We start from the raw sequence: 15,521 nt of genomic DNA on the forward strand, positions 1-15,521 counted from the left end.
TCAGGTCCATGGCTATCATGGAAGCCATGAACTCCCGAGCCACCTCAGACGTTTCACCAACGGATGGCAAGTTGAAATCACCCATGACTAAAAGCCTGGGTGTATCTACTGCCACCGTGGTTATCACGTCAAGTAGCTCAGGTAGGGCTGTTGCCACGTGGCAGGGAGCCAGGTACATAAGCAACAAGCCCATCTGAACCTCATGACCCCACCTCACAAGGAGGGACTCACATCCGACTATCTGAGGCACAGTGGTCTCCCTCAGACCCAGATCCTCGTTAATAATAACTGCCACCCCCCCTCCCCTCCCCTGGGCCCTCGGCTGATGGAATGCTCTGAAGCCTGATGGGCACATTTCGACCAGAGGGACGCCGCCCTCCGGGCCCAACCAGGTCTCCGTAATACCCATCAGGTCCGCTCCTCCCTCTTGTATAAGATCGTGAATGAGGGGGGCCTTATTTACCACGGATCTGGTGTTGCACAGCATCAGCCGAAGGCCCAGATCTTGAGTATCTAAGCCACCTAGTGTCTGAGCGGAGCCTTGGGGACCGGGGCAAGCAATTGCTCTCAGATAGCAAGTGCGAGCACCCAACACATATGGTCCCCTGCTCCCGCCATATCTGCCCCTCCCATTCACCGTGCTGATGGAAAATTCCTCCTCCAAATGGTCCTCCAGCCCCTCCCCAATCCCTCGACCTGCACCCTCCAAACTGTCCCCCTGTGCCAGGCTCGGCTCTGACCCTAGTGGGTTCATCCCCCCAAACCCCTTGGTCTTCCTCCCGGTTCCCCTTAAAAAATCATTATTCCCACCCCTTAAAAATTTCATTAAAAATTTACGTAGAAAACCCCTCAACCCCCTCTTCGCTGCATGCCATCTCTCGGGGTTCCAAGACCCGTCATCAGGATAGGCCCTCGATAACATGGAGGGCCAGGCCCGCGAGAGGGGGAGTCTTGCAGTGCAAAGAGATCAGCAGATGAATACATCTAAGGTTCCAAAAGTCTGTCTGGGGAAGATGGAAAGAGGCCAAGGATTCTTAGTGATGGTTTAAAGAAAAGTCCAGGAGAGAGAGTCCACCATTTCGGCCGGGGGTCAAACCGGACTCCACTGTCCTCCCACGACAGTGGAGAGGAGTCTCAGGCAGCTGTCCCAGAAGGCAATGACCCGGTCACCCTCTCACGGTGGCCAGTGTCAGCAGGTCTTATACAGTGGCAGCTGCAACAGGATGACTCCCTCGGTGCCCCCGCCCAGGCTCACATCTCTCCTCACAGCAAGTGGATGTTAATGTCAATAGGGCCGATGGAATTGCCGGAAACCGGGATCAGCTGTGGGCATACAAGGAGCTATTAAATCCGGGTGCAAGACAAATCTGGTCGGGGAGATAGTAGTCCAGGCCACGCCCACAAACCAGGCCGCGGCGGAAAAAAGAAAGAGGGAAGGAAGGGGGGGTGGAGACAAACCAAGAGGGGGCGGGACAGTCCACACCATCTTCCAGCTCCCCCAGTCTCCACCAGATCTTCTTCCCCCCCTTAACTCCCAGATCTTCAATAAAGCCTCCAACCAGAGAGCTCCAAATCGATGGTTTGCACTCTCTCTCAATAGACCTAGCTTGTAGAGGTCTAGATTCGAAGAGATTCAGGCGGGGCCCGGCAGTCCTCCCTCGGCGTCGCCCCAGCGGGCAGCATTTTCCTCGTCGCCACCGCAGCCCTACGTCACCATCGCTGCTGGTAGCCTTCCCTTCGGGGAGGGGGGATGCTCCACCATCATTTGCCATCTGCATGATGGGTGCATAGAGAAATCAATCTCGGTAGGGAAGGCAGGGATGAGTGTTCACTCAACTGAGCGTTCCCATTTTATCAAGAGTGATAGATACTACTTTCTGTTTTCATTTAATAGTCAAACATTTAAACACAAACATGCATGAGAAATGCTTTTCACCTGTAGCCAAAAAGTCAAATAAATCATCTGTTCATTCATTCATTCATTCACAATACCTTAGAGCAGGGGTCCTCAAACTATGGCCCACATGGGACCACAAAGCTGCCCCGCCCACATGCTGGCCCCCACCTGCCTTCTGGAGGCCGGGGAGGCAAAAAACAGGACGCACAGAGGCCCCAGAAGGCCAAAAACAGGTTTGTTTTTATTCGGCAGAGTGCTTCTGGAGGTCAGGGAATCTATAACTTGATGGCTGCTAATCTATAATTTGATGGCTGCCATCCGGGCCAGAACACGGTCAGCCTTAGATCAATGGGGCAGGCCTGGAGCCTGCAAGGAACCACTCCGCTGCCTCAGCCCCGTCCCCTGCTTGCTCGCCACCTCCTGTGGGGCCAGGGCTGAGGCGGCGGGAGTGGCCCCTAGCTGGCTCCAGAGCTGCCCCATGAATCTAAGGCTGACCATGTTCCAGCCCGGATAGCCAACATCCAAGCACTGCGCCCACCATCAGCACCTCCATGGCCTGCTTGCCAGCCCCGCCTTGCAGCCTGGGTGGTTTCACTTTCACTGGAACCCCACATGGGAAAGCCACACCCGCAGTAAGCACAGCCATCAGAACAAGATGGGTATGAGAAGGAGGAGGAGGGAAATAAGGAAGGAAGATGAGAAGGAAGGAAGGAGAAAGAAAGAGGTTTTTTTTGTGGGGAGGCAGCAAAAGAATCAGCATTCCTTGGCTGGGAAGCGGGCAAAGGCAGAAAGGGAAAGTAAATCTTCAAACCAAGTGCAGTTCCTGCCGCTCGCTGGAAAGGAAGGAAGGAAGAAAAAGGGGAGCCGAAAACTTAAATCTTCAGGGCTGACATCGACTGCCTGGCATTTGATCTCTCCCACTCTAGCTTCACTGCTCAATTGCTAGCCTTCTTTAGTTCAGGAGCAGCCATGTGGGAGAGAAGGAGGATGAGGAAGGGGATTTCTCCCTGAGTTTTTAAAGTTGTGAGGTTTTTCTTTTTCCTTGCTACACAGTGCAGCTCTCCAGCTCTGGGAGCATCGTTTCTGGCCTGGGAGTTTTTTACTTTGGATTCAGAAGAAAAGGAGTGGGAGTGGAGGAGGCAGTGACTGGGGCTTGTATGGGTCCCTTCTCTGACTTTGCATTCATCTCGTGTGTGTGTATGTGTGTGTGAGTATGTGTGTGTGTGCTTGCTTGCTTGCTTGCTAAGATGATCATTTTGCTAAAGATCTTCCCCCTCTGGCTTCCCTGCTCAATTGCTAGCCTCCTTTAGTTCAGAAGCAGCCACGTGGGAGAGAAGGAGGCTGGGGGAGGGATTTTCTCCCTGAGTTTTTAAAGTTGCCAGGTTTTTCTTCCTCCTTGCTTCTCAGTGCAGCTCTCCAGCTCTGAGACTGTCGTTTCTGGGCTGGGAGCTTTTTCCTTTGGAAGAAAAGAAGGTGGGAGTGGAGAAGGCAGTGACTGGGGTTTTTAAGGGTCCCTTCTCTGACTTTGGATTCATATCCTCTGCATATGTTTGTGTGTGTGGTTGCTAAGGTGAACGTTTTGCTAAGAAGCAGCCATGGGAGAGGAGGAGGCTGGGGGAGGGTTTTTTTTGTTGTTGTTGTTTCATTGCCTGTGTTCCGAGACCTAAATTGATTAGCTGTGTAATTACCAGAGTAAGCCTATTTAACTTAAAAGCTTTTCTTCTCTTTCTCTGTCACCCCTCCAATTCTAAATGAAACTTGAGGAGGACCTGTCCTTAGTTATCGGAGTCACTTTCTGGTCAGTCCTCCTGATTTGGCCTCTTTTAGATTTAATCAGCATTAAGGTATTGCCTGTAACATTTCCTTCATATATAATATTTACCTTTCAAAGCAGATTGGGGTGTGTGTGAGAGAGAGAAAATTGGTGGGGTTTGTGTTTGTCTGCCTACAGACAATCTCAATGGGGTTTATATAATTTGAAATCTGTTTTAAATAAAGTAAGAAATGCAGATTAATATTGCTGGAAGTAGTAACAAAAGGTCATTCCATGAGTTAAATGCATCAGAAATCAATTTACAATACATATGCAGTGCTAATGGATTTTAGACGGGTTCTCTTTCCCAAATCTTGGAGGTTTTAGTTACAGTCTTAATTGGTGCAGTTCTCAGTCTAGTTTATTGTGTGGTCTTCTGAAACATGATATAGGAAGAAATATCATTCTGGGTTCAGCTCCAAGTGGGGAAAAAGACACTGAAAACATGGAGACTGCTTGGAAAGATGGTTTAATGGTAGACAGGATCACATGGTTTGGGTTCCTGAACAGAAAAGGGGCGAGACGCAGTGAGTCCCCGGGTTTTATGTCCTCTCTGGCTTTGAACTTCCTGGGGCCCAGAAAGAGTACCCTGATTGGTTGTCAGACTCCCAGGGGGTGGGGGTCTTAGCTAGCCTTGCTGGCTGATGTAATCTTCCCAGGTGCCATGTGGTGAGTTTCTGTTGCTAGATGGGTCCTATTGTGTTAGTTTCTGTCGCTAGATGAGTCCTATTGTGTTGCAGATGATGGTCCATTGACAAAGATTGAGTTTCTGCCTCTGGCCCAATGACAAAGGGTGGTGGCAGGAAGATGGGAGCTGCTTCGTCTTTAAAACATGCTTCTCCATTTCTCATCTAGGGAAACATAATATTCTGCCTTTTTAATATTTCCTAAAATATTTCATTCTTTTAGGACAGGGGTGGGTGCTAATGTCCTACAATGATCAGAAGTTATTTTGAAGGAAATCCTGTTTGTTTTATTCTTTTTTTAATGGCCTATTTTAAAGAACCTGAAGCTACTGTTATAAGTTAGACAAGTGGCAAGAAGGTTTGTGCTCTTTTTCCCTTGTGGGGGGGATGACTTATTAAATAAATAGATGCCTTGGGTTGAGCAAATACAGCTTAGGAAGGACAAAGGCTAAATTGGTCACACCCACCTAGTCACATGGCCACCTAGCCACACCGACCCAGCTGGTCATTAGGCAGATAAAACTATAGTCCAGCCTCCCAACAGTCTGAAGGACCATGAATTGGCCCCCCTGTTTAAAAAGTTTGAGGACCCCTGGTTTAGAGTCGAGTTAACTGCTTACAAATTATCTAAGTAGTCAAAAATTGGTGAATTGATTTGGCCTAAAATTCTGATATATGCTAAATTAAATAAATAAAGTTAAATAAAAATAAAAATAATTACTTTCAAATCAGTGTCATGGTAATTGTAAAAACAGAGCATAACTTCAGATAATGTTTTTAATTATTTCCAAATACTGTGCAAGGAATAATAAAATCTCAGGTTTAGAATAAATTTGTTTGAAATAATATAATGAAAAAAATAATGTATCTTACAATTTAAATTTATGTCTGTGGGACATCATTGTGCAATGATGCAATTTTTTAAAGATTAACTATTTTTAATTCATTTTCTGTTTGGTGTTGGGTTTTTTTTTTTAATTAATTACTAATGTAAATACTGAAACTTTGTAAATTTAAAAATATGATAGAGAGTGATGTAGCATGACCTTCATGTGATTGATACTGTAGGCCAGAGGTCTTCAAATTTGGCAGCTTTAAGACTTGTGGACTTCAACTCCCAAAATTCTCCAGCCAGCTATGCAGTCTTAAAGCTGCCAAGTTTGAAGACCTCTGCTGTAGGAAAATCAGCCTTTTTAAGTTTGAAGGTATGCTGAAAGGATAAGGTAAGGGTTCCCCTCGCACATATATGCTAGTTGTTCCCGACTTTAGGGGGCGGTGCTCATCTCCATTTCAAAGCCGAAGAGCCAGCGCTGTCTAAAGACGTCTCCATGGTCATGTGGCTGGCATGACTAAATGCCAAAGGCACACGGAACACTGTTATCTTCCCACCAAAGGTGGTCCCTATTTTTTACTTGCATTTGAACTGTTAGGTTGGCAGAAGCTGGGATTAGTAATGGGAGCTCACCCCGTTATGCGGCACTAGGGATTTGAACTGCTGAACTGCCAACCTTTCGATTGACAAGCTCAGCGTCTTAGCCACTGAACTAGCGCGTCCCTCCTATGCTGAAAGGATAGTTTACAGCAATTCTGGAATGTACTGTATTATAAGAATTCAGAGCAAATTTTTCCAATTGCCTTCCGCCTATATTAAGAACTTAATTGTGTTCAGAATCTTTTAAACTGCATATGAAATAAAAATCACATTAGAGCAGAGGCTTTGTCAACTTCCCTTCTTTTCTCCAAATCTTAGGACTCAGATAATAATTTTAAAAAAATTTTTTTTATTGTTTTTATAACACAATATAACAAGACATTTGTGAACGCACTCTCTTTACAGCTATTGCATGGTGATCTTCTTTGTTATTCACAATTTCCCCTTCTTTCTCTTTATATTATTTCGATTTACTACTTGTCCCCGACATTTTAATTACTATATATACAATATATTTCTCTCATTCATATCTATTTCCTATTTTTTATACTTTAACATATCCTTTCTGTCTTTTTTAACATTTCTATCTTTCCCCCCTAATTTTCTTCTTCATTTTTCCTTCCGTCCAACCACTTATACCACTTGTGCCAAGCCCTATAGTATTCTGTATCCTCTTTTTCTTTTAAGTTTTTTTTTTTTTTTCAATTTAATTTGTATACCGCCCTACTCCCGAAGGACTCAGGGCGGTGGACAGGCACAAGATAAAATACAGAAATACAAAAGTTAAAAACAATTTAAAACCAAATTAAATAATATTGGCCCACGACAATTAAAATCCCAATAAATTTAAAACAAATTAAAATTTCAATTTAAAATTTAAAAGAAAGGGGAGAAAAATTAGGCCAGGCCGGCTTGCTGGAATAAGAGGGTCTTAAGAGCACGGCGGAAGGTGCGCAGATCCGGGATCCTCCGGATCTCTGGGGGGAGCTTGTTCCAGATAGTGGGTGCCCCCACAGAGAAGGCCCTCCCCCTGGGAGCCGCCAGTCGACACTGCTTGGCTGATGGCACCCGGAGGAGACCCTCTCTAAGAGAGCGTACTGGTCGGTGGGAGGCTATTTGTGGTAGTAGGCGGTCCCGTAAATAACCAGGTCCTAAACCATGGAGCGCTTTAAAGGTGGTAACCAAAACCTTGAAGCGCACACGGAAGACCACCGGGAGCCAGTGCAGCTCGCGCAGGAGAGGTGTTACACGGGAGCGCCATGTTGGTCCCATAACCACCCGCGCGGCTGCACTCTGCGCCAGTTGGAGCCTCCGCGTGCTCCTCAAGGGGAGCCCCATGTAGAGAGCATTACAATAGTCCAGGCGGGAGGTGACGAGGGCATGAGTGACTGTGTGTAGGGAGTCCCGATCCAGAAAGGGACGCAACTGGTGGATCAGGCAAACCTGATGAAAAATCCTCCCGGTCACGGCCGTCAAGTGCTCTTCTAAAGACAGCCGTGAATCCAGGAGGACACCCAAGTTGCGAGCCCTCTCCGTGGGGGCCAGCGATTCTCCCCCAATAGTCAGCGATGGTGTCAACTGACTATATCAGGACGTCGGAAACCACAGCCACTCGGTCTTGGATGGGTTGAGCCTGAGCTTGTTCCTCCCCATCCAGATCCACACGGCCTCCAGACACTGGGACATCACTTCAAGGGCATCGTTGGGGTGGTCCGGGGTGGAGATATACAGCTGGATGTCATCAGCATACTGATGGAACTTCATCCCGAAACCACGGATGATCTCGCCCAGCGGCTTTACATAAATGTTGAACAGAAAGGGCGAGAGGACCGACCCTTGTGGCACCCCACATACGAGGGGCCTCGGGGATGACCTCTGCCCCCCTGCCAACACAGACTGCAACCGGTCAGAGAGAAAGGAGGAGAACCACCGTAGAACAGTGCCCCCCACCCCTAACTCTTCCAGCCGGTGCAGCATGATACCATGGTCGATGGTATCAAAAGCCGCTGAGAGATCTAATAGGACCAGGACAGAGGAGCAGCCCCTGTCCCGAGCCCTCCAGGGATCATCAACCAACGCGACCAATGCCGTTTCCGTGCTTTACCCAGGCCTGAAGCCTGACTGGAACGGATCCAGATACGTCGTTTCATCCAGGTACTGGGGGAGCTGTTGCGCAACCACACTCTCAACAACCTTCGCCACAAAACGAAGGTTGGAGACCGGACGATAATTAGCCAACACTGCTGGGTCCAGGGAAGGCTTCTTGAGGAGAGGCCTCACCACCGCCTCTTTAAAGGCGGCGGGGAAGTCACCCTCACCCAACAAAGTATTTATAATCCCCTGGAGCCAGCCTCACGTCACCTCCCGGGAAGCCAGCACTAACCAGGAGGGGCACGGGTCCAATAAACAAGTGGTCGTGTTCAGTCTACCCAGAATCCTGTCCACGTCCTCAGGGGTCACAGGATCAAACTCATCCCAGATAACATTCTCAAGACCTGCCCCAGTCCCTCCCCCTGAGACTACCCAGTCGGAGTCCAAATCTTCCCAGATCTGAGTGATTTTGTCATGCAGATAAACAAAATCCTCGGCTCTACCCTCCAAGGGGTCCTCCCGCGCTTCCTGGTGGAGCAGAGAGCGGGTCACCCTAAACAGGGCGGCCGGGCGGTTATCTGATGACGTAATAAGAGCAGCAAAATAGCTACATTTCGCTGCTTTTATCGCCACTAGGTAATTCCTAATATGAGATCTTACCAGTGTCCGGTCCGATTCTGAAAGACTGGCCCTCCAACTACTCTCTAGGTGTCTTTTCCGGCGCTTCAACTCCCTTAGCTCCTCAGTTAACTAAGGAGCCAAATGAGATCAGCGCCGGGTCAGAGGCCGCAAAGGCACGACCCGGTCCAGAGCTTCAGCGGCCGCCCTATTCCAGGCGGCCATTAGGTCTCCAGCCGAGGCGTGTGCCAGAGCCTCAGGAAATGGCCCAAGCTCCATCTGGAACCTATCAGGTTCCATCAGGCGCCTGAGCGGAACCATCTTACCGGCTCCGCCTCCCTGCGGCGGGGTGCAGTGATTCGGAGGTCAAGACGAAGGAGAGAGTGATCTGACCATGACAAGGGCTCGGCAACTATATCCCCTATCTCAACATCACTCAACCACTGTCCAGAGACAAAAACCAGATCCAGCGTGTTTCCCCCGTGTGGGTAGGGCCATGAATTAACTGGGTCAGATCCATGGCTATCATGGAAGTCATGAACTCCCGAGCCACCTCAGATGCCTCACTAACGGACGGCAAGTTGAAATCTCCTATGACCATAAGCCTAGGGGTCTCAACCGCCACCGCGGCGATGACGCTGAGTAGCTCGGGCAGGGCTGCTGCCACATGGCAGGGAGCCAGGTACATGATCAGCAAACCCATCTGAACCCCGTGACCCCATTTCACGAGGGATTCACAGCCGGCCGTCAGGAACAGTGGCCTCCCTCGGTCTCAGACCTTCATTAATAATAACCGCTACCCCCCCGCCCCTACCCTGCAACCTCGGCTGATGGAATGCGCGGAAACCTGGTGGGCACATTTCAACAAGAGGGACCCCCCCTCTTGGCCCAACCAGGTTTCCGTAATACCTGCCAGGTCCGCTCCCCCCTCCTGAACAAGATCACAAATAAGGGGGGCTTTATTTACTACAGACCTGGCATTGCATAACATCAGATGGAGGCCAGGGCCCTGAGGATCTGCGCCACCTGGAGAACGAGTGGAGCTTTGGGGGCCGGAGCGCGCCACCGCTCGAAGACAGCAGGAGCGCGCTCCCCACCCACAGTACTGATGGTAAAAACTTTATCTGGATGAACTTTAGCCCCCCCTTGACCCCGGGCCCCCCATCCCCCGTGCCGTGCTCCACAGCCATACCTGGCCCTCCCCTTAGTGGGTTATCCCCCATACCCACGGGCTTACTTCTGATCCAACCCTCCCCCCCCAGAACCCCTTAAGACATTCGCTAAAACTTTATATAAAAAACCCCTCAACCCCCTCTTTGCGACATGCCACCTCTCTGGGTTCCAAAGCCCTTCATCGAGGTAGGCCTTCGATAACATGGAAGGCCAGGCTTGCGAGAGTGGGGAGTCTCGCAAGGCAAAGAGTTCAGCCAGTGAATACATTCCTGCAAGTCCGCCTGGGGAAATGGAATAAGGCTAAGGATTCAATGATGGTACATTTAAAGGTCCAGGAGAGACAGTTCACCATTTTGGCGCGGATCAAAACCAGGGCTCCACTGTCCTCTCACGGCAGTGGAGAGGAGTCTCAAGCTGATGCCCCGAAAAGCAATGACCAAGCCACCCTCTCACGGCGGCTGGTATCGACAGGTCTAATTCAGTGGCAATAACAGCAAGGTGACTCCCTCGGTGACCACACCCAGGCTTAATGTGACTGGGACTGATGATATAGCCGGAAACCGGGGGTCAATTATAGTCAGGTCAGGGGTCCAATAAGTCCAATGCAGTCCAGTGCCGGTGCAGATAAGGTCCAGATCAAATGGCCACAGCCCCAACCACGCCCATAACCAGGCCGCGGCGGGGAGGGGAAAATGGATACAGGCCAGGGGGAGGCAGGCAGTCACCCAACTTTGCCAAACCCCCAGTCTCCATTAGGTCTTCTAATCTCCTTTAAGTCCCTGGTCTTCAAGGGTCTTCAGGAGTCAGCAACCGGTCAGACTGCGTTCTTCCCTTCCTCCCCTCCGCAGTAAATAACCGACCCTGGTAGAAAGGTCTAAAGTCGGTCTGAAAACAGCCAGGGTAACGCCGTTCCACCCAGCACCGCCCCAGCGGCTGTCGTTTCATCCCCAGCCGCCGCAGCTGCCGCTCCAACCATCGCGGCCGCTGCTGACAGCTGGGAACCATGTCGGGGTGCTTTTCCGGGGGGGGTCCAGCAACGCTCCAACGAGCCGCTGCCTCCCCACACCCCTCCCTGCTCCGGCCACCGCTGGTGGGGGGCGCCAAGGCAACCCGGCACCGCCCCGACCTTGCTCCAGCTTCCCGTTCACCGCCGCCATAGCCTCGCGGTGTTTTTCGGCTCCAGCTGCCCACGCCGATCGTCCAGGGGAGCTCAAAAGCTTGTAACAGGCTGCCCACACATTCCTCTTGCTGGGCCGGGGCCAACAGCTGATATTCGGCCCCCCGAGAGTCCTCAGCAGGCCCTACTTCTCCCCCGAGGCATCGGAGCTTCACCTACGAGCCGCCATTTTCGCGCATGCTTAGAAGTTTGTGGATATTCAAAAGAACAAAGTTCTTTTGTCAATTTGTCCATCTCGGCATATTCCAAGATTTTTTTTATTAACTCGTCTTCAGATGGTACATTCTTCCAATTCTGGGCATAGACTATACGAGCGGCAGTTAAAATATGTAATATTAAATATTTTACTTCCTTCGTAAATTTTTCTATGAATATTCCTAGTAGGAACATCTCAGGTTTTCCATTTATCAGTTGTTATATTATTTTCTCTAGCCACTTTTTGATTTTGGCCCAAAAATTTTTTGCCGCTGGACAAGTCTACCAGAGGTGATAATATGTTCCATAATTATTTTTACACTTCCAACATAATGGGGATTTATTAGGGAACATCTTAGCTATTCTTCCGGCGGTAAGTGCCATCTGTGAAACATCTTCATCTGGTTTTCCTTGTATGCCGTCGACAATGTCAATTTAATATTTGTTTGCCACATCTTTTCCCACTTCTCTAATTCTATTGTATGATTAAAAATTTTTGCCCATTTAATCATTGTGTCTTTTACTATTTCCTCTTCCATTTTATACAAAATTTTATATAAAAAATTTTTATATAAAAATTTATATATTTTACTAATTAGTTTCTGCTCCGTCCCTTGTATAATTTTATCCAATTTATTTTGTTCCAATTGTACCTCATTCAATTTTATGACTTCTTTGTATTTTGACCAAATTTGTATGTATATCCACCAATCTATTTCTCTTTTTAAATCTTGTTCTAATTCTTGTTTTGTTTTTAATTTTCCTTGATCTTTTACAATATCCCTGTACCTAATTATATTGTTCCATTCTATTAAATTTGGGTGTATTAATATTTCTGTAGGGGAAATATAAATTGGTAATTTTGTATAATGGTGTTTTTTAATTTTAGTCTAAATCAGTAGCAGTGCATTCCTTAATATATGTCTTTTAAAATATCCATGTGTTTCGTATTTATCATCCCACAGGAATGCATGCCATCCCACTTGCAAGTCATTCCCTTCAATTACTAATATTCTATTTTTCAATTCCATCCATTCTTTCAACCATACTAGGCTTGCCGCTTGGTAGTATATCTCCCACTGGCAGTGTTAGTCCTCCTCTATCTTTAAAATCTTGCAAGGTTTTTAATCTAATTCTAGGTCTTTTTCCTTGCCATATAAATTTTGTAATTGTTTTGTTTAATATATCGAAAAAGATTTTATCTAATTTCACTGGTATAACCTGGAAGAGGAATAAGACTCTGGGCAGGATATTCATTTTAATGGTGGCAATTCTTCCCATGGGTGACATTTGTAAGTTTTTCCAATTATCTAGATCTTTTTTAATTTGCAGTAATAATTTATCATAATTGTCATGTTTAATTGAAAAACCTCTTGCGGTGAGACAGATGCCTAACTATTTAATCCTTTTAGTTGTTTGAATCTTTGTTATACATTCTAATTCTTCCTCTTGTTTTTTGTAAGGTTTTTAGTTAATAATTTAGATTTATTTTTATTTATTTTTAGTCCAGCCACTTTACCAAATTCTTCTATTCTTTTTATCAGTTTTGGGCCTGATTCTAAGGGTTCTTCCACAATAAAGACCAGATTGTTGGCAAAAGCCTGTAGTTTGTATTCTTTGTTTTTTATCTTTAGTCCTTTTATCTCATGGTCCTCTCTAATCCTTTTTAAAAGCGGTTCTAATGATAATATAAAGAGAAGTGGGGAAAGTGGGCATCCTTGTCTCACCTCTTTTGTTATATCGAATTTGTTGGTCATATCTTCATTAATAATCACCTTTACCATTTGTTTTGTATATATTTTCCCAATCATATTTTCAAATTTGGTCCCAAATTCCATAAATTTTAGTTGTTTGGTCATAAACTTCCAATTCAAGTTGTCGAATGCTTTTTGGGCATCAAGGAAAACCAGTGAAGCTTGCTTTTCCGGGTGTGCTTCGTAAAACTCTAGGGTATTCTTCATTATTCTGGTATTATTTTTAATTTGTCAACCTGGCAGGAAACCATTTTGGTCAGAATGTATATGTTTATTTAGAATTGTTTTTATTCTTTCGGCTATAATTGACATAAATATTTTGTAGTCTGTATTTAACAAAGAGTTTGATCTATAGTTTTATATTAATTGATGATCTGAATCTTCTTTATGTATCAGAGTAATTAATGCTTCTGTCCAAGTATTTGGTATATTTGTTTATTCTTCCACCTCGTTAAATATTTCTAGCATTAACCCTCCTTTTAATCCTTGGATATATCTATATAACTCCATCTGGGCCCGGTGCTTTGTTATTCTTTTGTTTATTCATTGCAATTTCAAACTCTGTTTCTATTATTGGTCGTTTTAACATTTCTTGTTGTTCTTCCGTTATTTTCCCTATATGTGTTCCCTCCAGATATTCTTCAACCCTTACTACTGGTATCTTTTCCTGTGTATATAGTTTTGAAAAGAATGTACGTATAATTTGCTTTTTTTTCTTCTCTTTTATATTGGGTTGTTCTTTTGTCATCTTTCAATTGGTAAATCGTTCGTTTATCTTTCTCCTTTTTTAGTTTATAGGCTAACCATCTACTTTATTTGCGTGTTTGAAATAATTCTGTTTTGCCATCTTTATTTTCTATGCCACTTCTTTTTGAATTATTAAATTTATTTTATATTTAACTATCCTCCGTTCCTTTTTTATTTTTTTATTTTGAGGGTCTTCCTGCAAATTTCCTTCTAGTTTTTTAAACTCATTCTGAAATTCGTCCTGTTCATGTTTTCTTTCCTTCTTTTTTCTTGCGTTATAGGCTAATTTTAATCCTCTGATACATGCTTTTAACATAGCTCAAAGATTTTGAATTGACGTATCATCTTTTTTGTTTACCCTGAGAAATATTTTCAACTCCTTTTCCAGCATCTGAATATACTGTTTATCTTTACATATATTTTATTTTAAACAACTTTTGTCCTGTCTCCAACCTTCGCTTTATTGCAAAGGTTGTTGAGAGCGTGGTGGCACGTCAGCTCCTGCTGGTCCTGGATGAAGCATCATACCTAGACCCGCACCAGTCGGGTTTCAGGCCCAGGTAGAGCACGGAGACGGCATTGGTCACACTGGTGGATGATCTCTGGAGGGCTAGGGACAGAGGATATTCCTCTGCCCTGGTCCTGTTAGATCTCTCGGCGGCTTTTGATACCATTGACCATGGTATCTTGCTGCGGTGCCTCGAGGGGTTGGGAGTGGGAGGCACTGTTTTATGGTGGTTCTCCTCCTACCTCTTGGGACGCTCGCAAGCAGTGTTGGCGGGGGGCAGAGGTCGACCCCGAGGCCCCTCACATGTGGGGTTCCTCGGGTCGATTCTCTCTCCCCTGCTGTTTAACATCTATATGAAGCCACTAGGGGAGATCATCCATGGTTTTGGGGTGGGGTATCATCAATATGCTGATGATAGCCAACTTTTTATATCCACCCCAAACCAGCCCAGTGATGCCCTTGACATGATGTCCCGATGCCTGGAGGTGGTGCAGCTCTGGATGGGGAGGAACAGGCTCCAACTCAACCCTGCCAAGACAGAATGGCTGTGGGTACCGGCGTCTCGGTTCCAAGGGAATATTCCATCTTTGGTCATAGGGGGAGAGGTGTTGCCCCCTGTGGATAGGGCACGCAACTTAGGCGTCCTCCTGGATGCACGGTTGACTTTAGAAGACCATGTCATGACCGTGACCAGGGGGGCATTTGCTCAGATTCGTCTGGTGCGCCAGTTGCGCCCCTATCCAAGATGCCCTACGCACGGTCACCCATGCACTCGTCACCTCCCGGATCGACTATTGCAACACTCTCTACATGGGGCTGCCCTTGAAAACCACTCAGAGGCTTCAGCTGGTGCAGAATGTGGCTGCGCGGGTAGTGATGGGAGTGTCCTGATGCTCCCATGTCACACCCCTCCTGTGTGACCTGCATTGGTTACCGGTTGCCCACCGGGTAAGGTTCAAGGTGCTGGGGATTACCTATAAAGCCCTACATGGCCTAGGCCCGGGGTATTTGGCGGATCACCTGCGGCCAGCAACAGCTCCCCATCGCCCCGTGCGCTCACATAGAGGGGGTCCCGTCAGCCAAACAATGTTGGCTGACGGCCCCTAGGGAGTTAGCCTTCTCTGTGGGCGCACCTACCCTCTGGAATCAGCTCCCCTTGGAGCTCCGGGTAGCCCCCGACCTTTGCTCCTTTCGCGGTGACCTTAAAACATGGCTGTTAAGCCAAGCTGGCCTGGACTGAATGGGGTTTTAATGGGAATTTTAGTTTTTATTATTGAATTTTAATTGGACTTGTTGTTTATTGCTGTGAGCCGCCTTGAGTCCTTGTGGAGAAAGGGCGGCATATAAGTCCGATAATAAATAAATAAATAAAATATTTTGATTGACTGTCCATCTTTTATATTTTTTTTCTCCGTTCCATTCTATATTTA

The 15,521-nt window shown here is 46.7% G+C and overlaps 1 protein-coding gene across 2 annotated transcripts in view; it reads left to right on the forward strand.

Moving 5' to 3' along the window:
* RPRD1A (regulation of nuclear pre-mRNA domain containing 1A) overlaps positions 1–15,521 on the forward strand; it is a 74,860-nt gene that overhangs the window by 21,711 nt on the left and 37,628 nt on the right. The gene's annotated exons all lie outside the window — the stretch shown is intronic.

The sequence above is a fragment of the Pantherophis guttatus genome, chromosome 4 (genome assembly GCF_059756535.1).
Source record: "Pantherophis guttatus breed Tessera chromosome 4, ASM5975653v1, whole genome shotgun sequence".
In the NCBI taxonomy this organism is placed as follows: Eukaryota; Metazoa; Chordata; class Lepidosauria; order Squamata; family Colubridae; genus Pantherophis; species Pantherophis guttatus.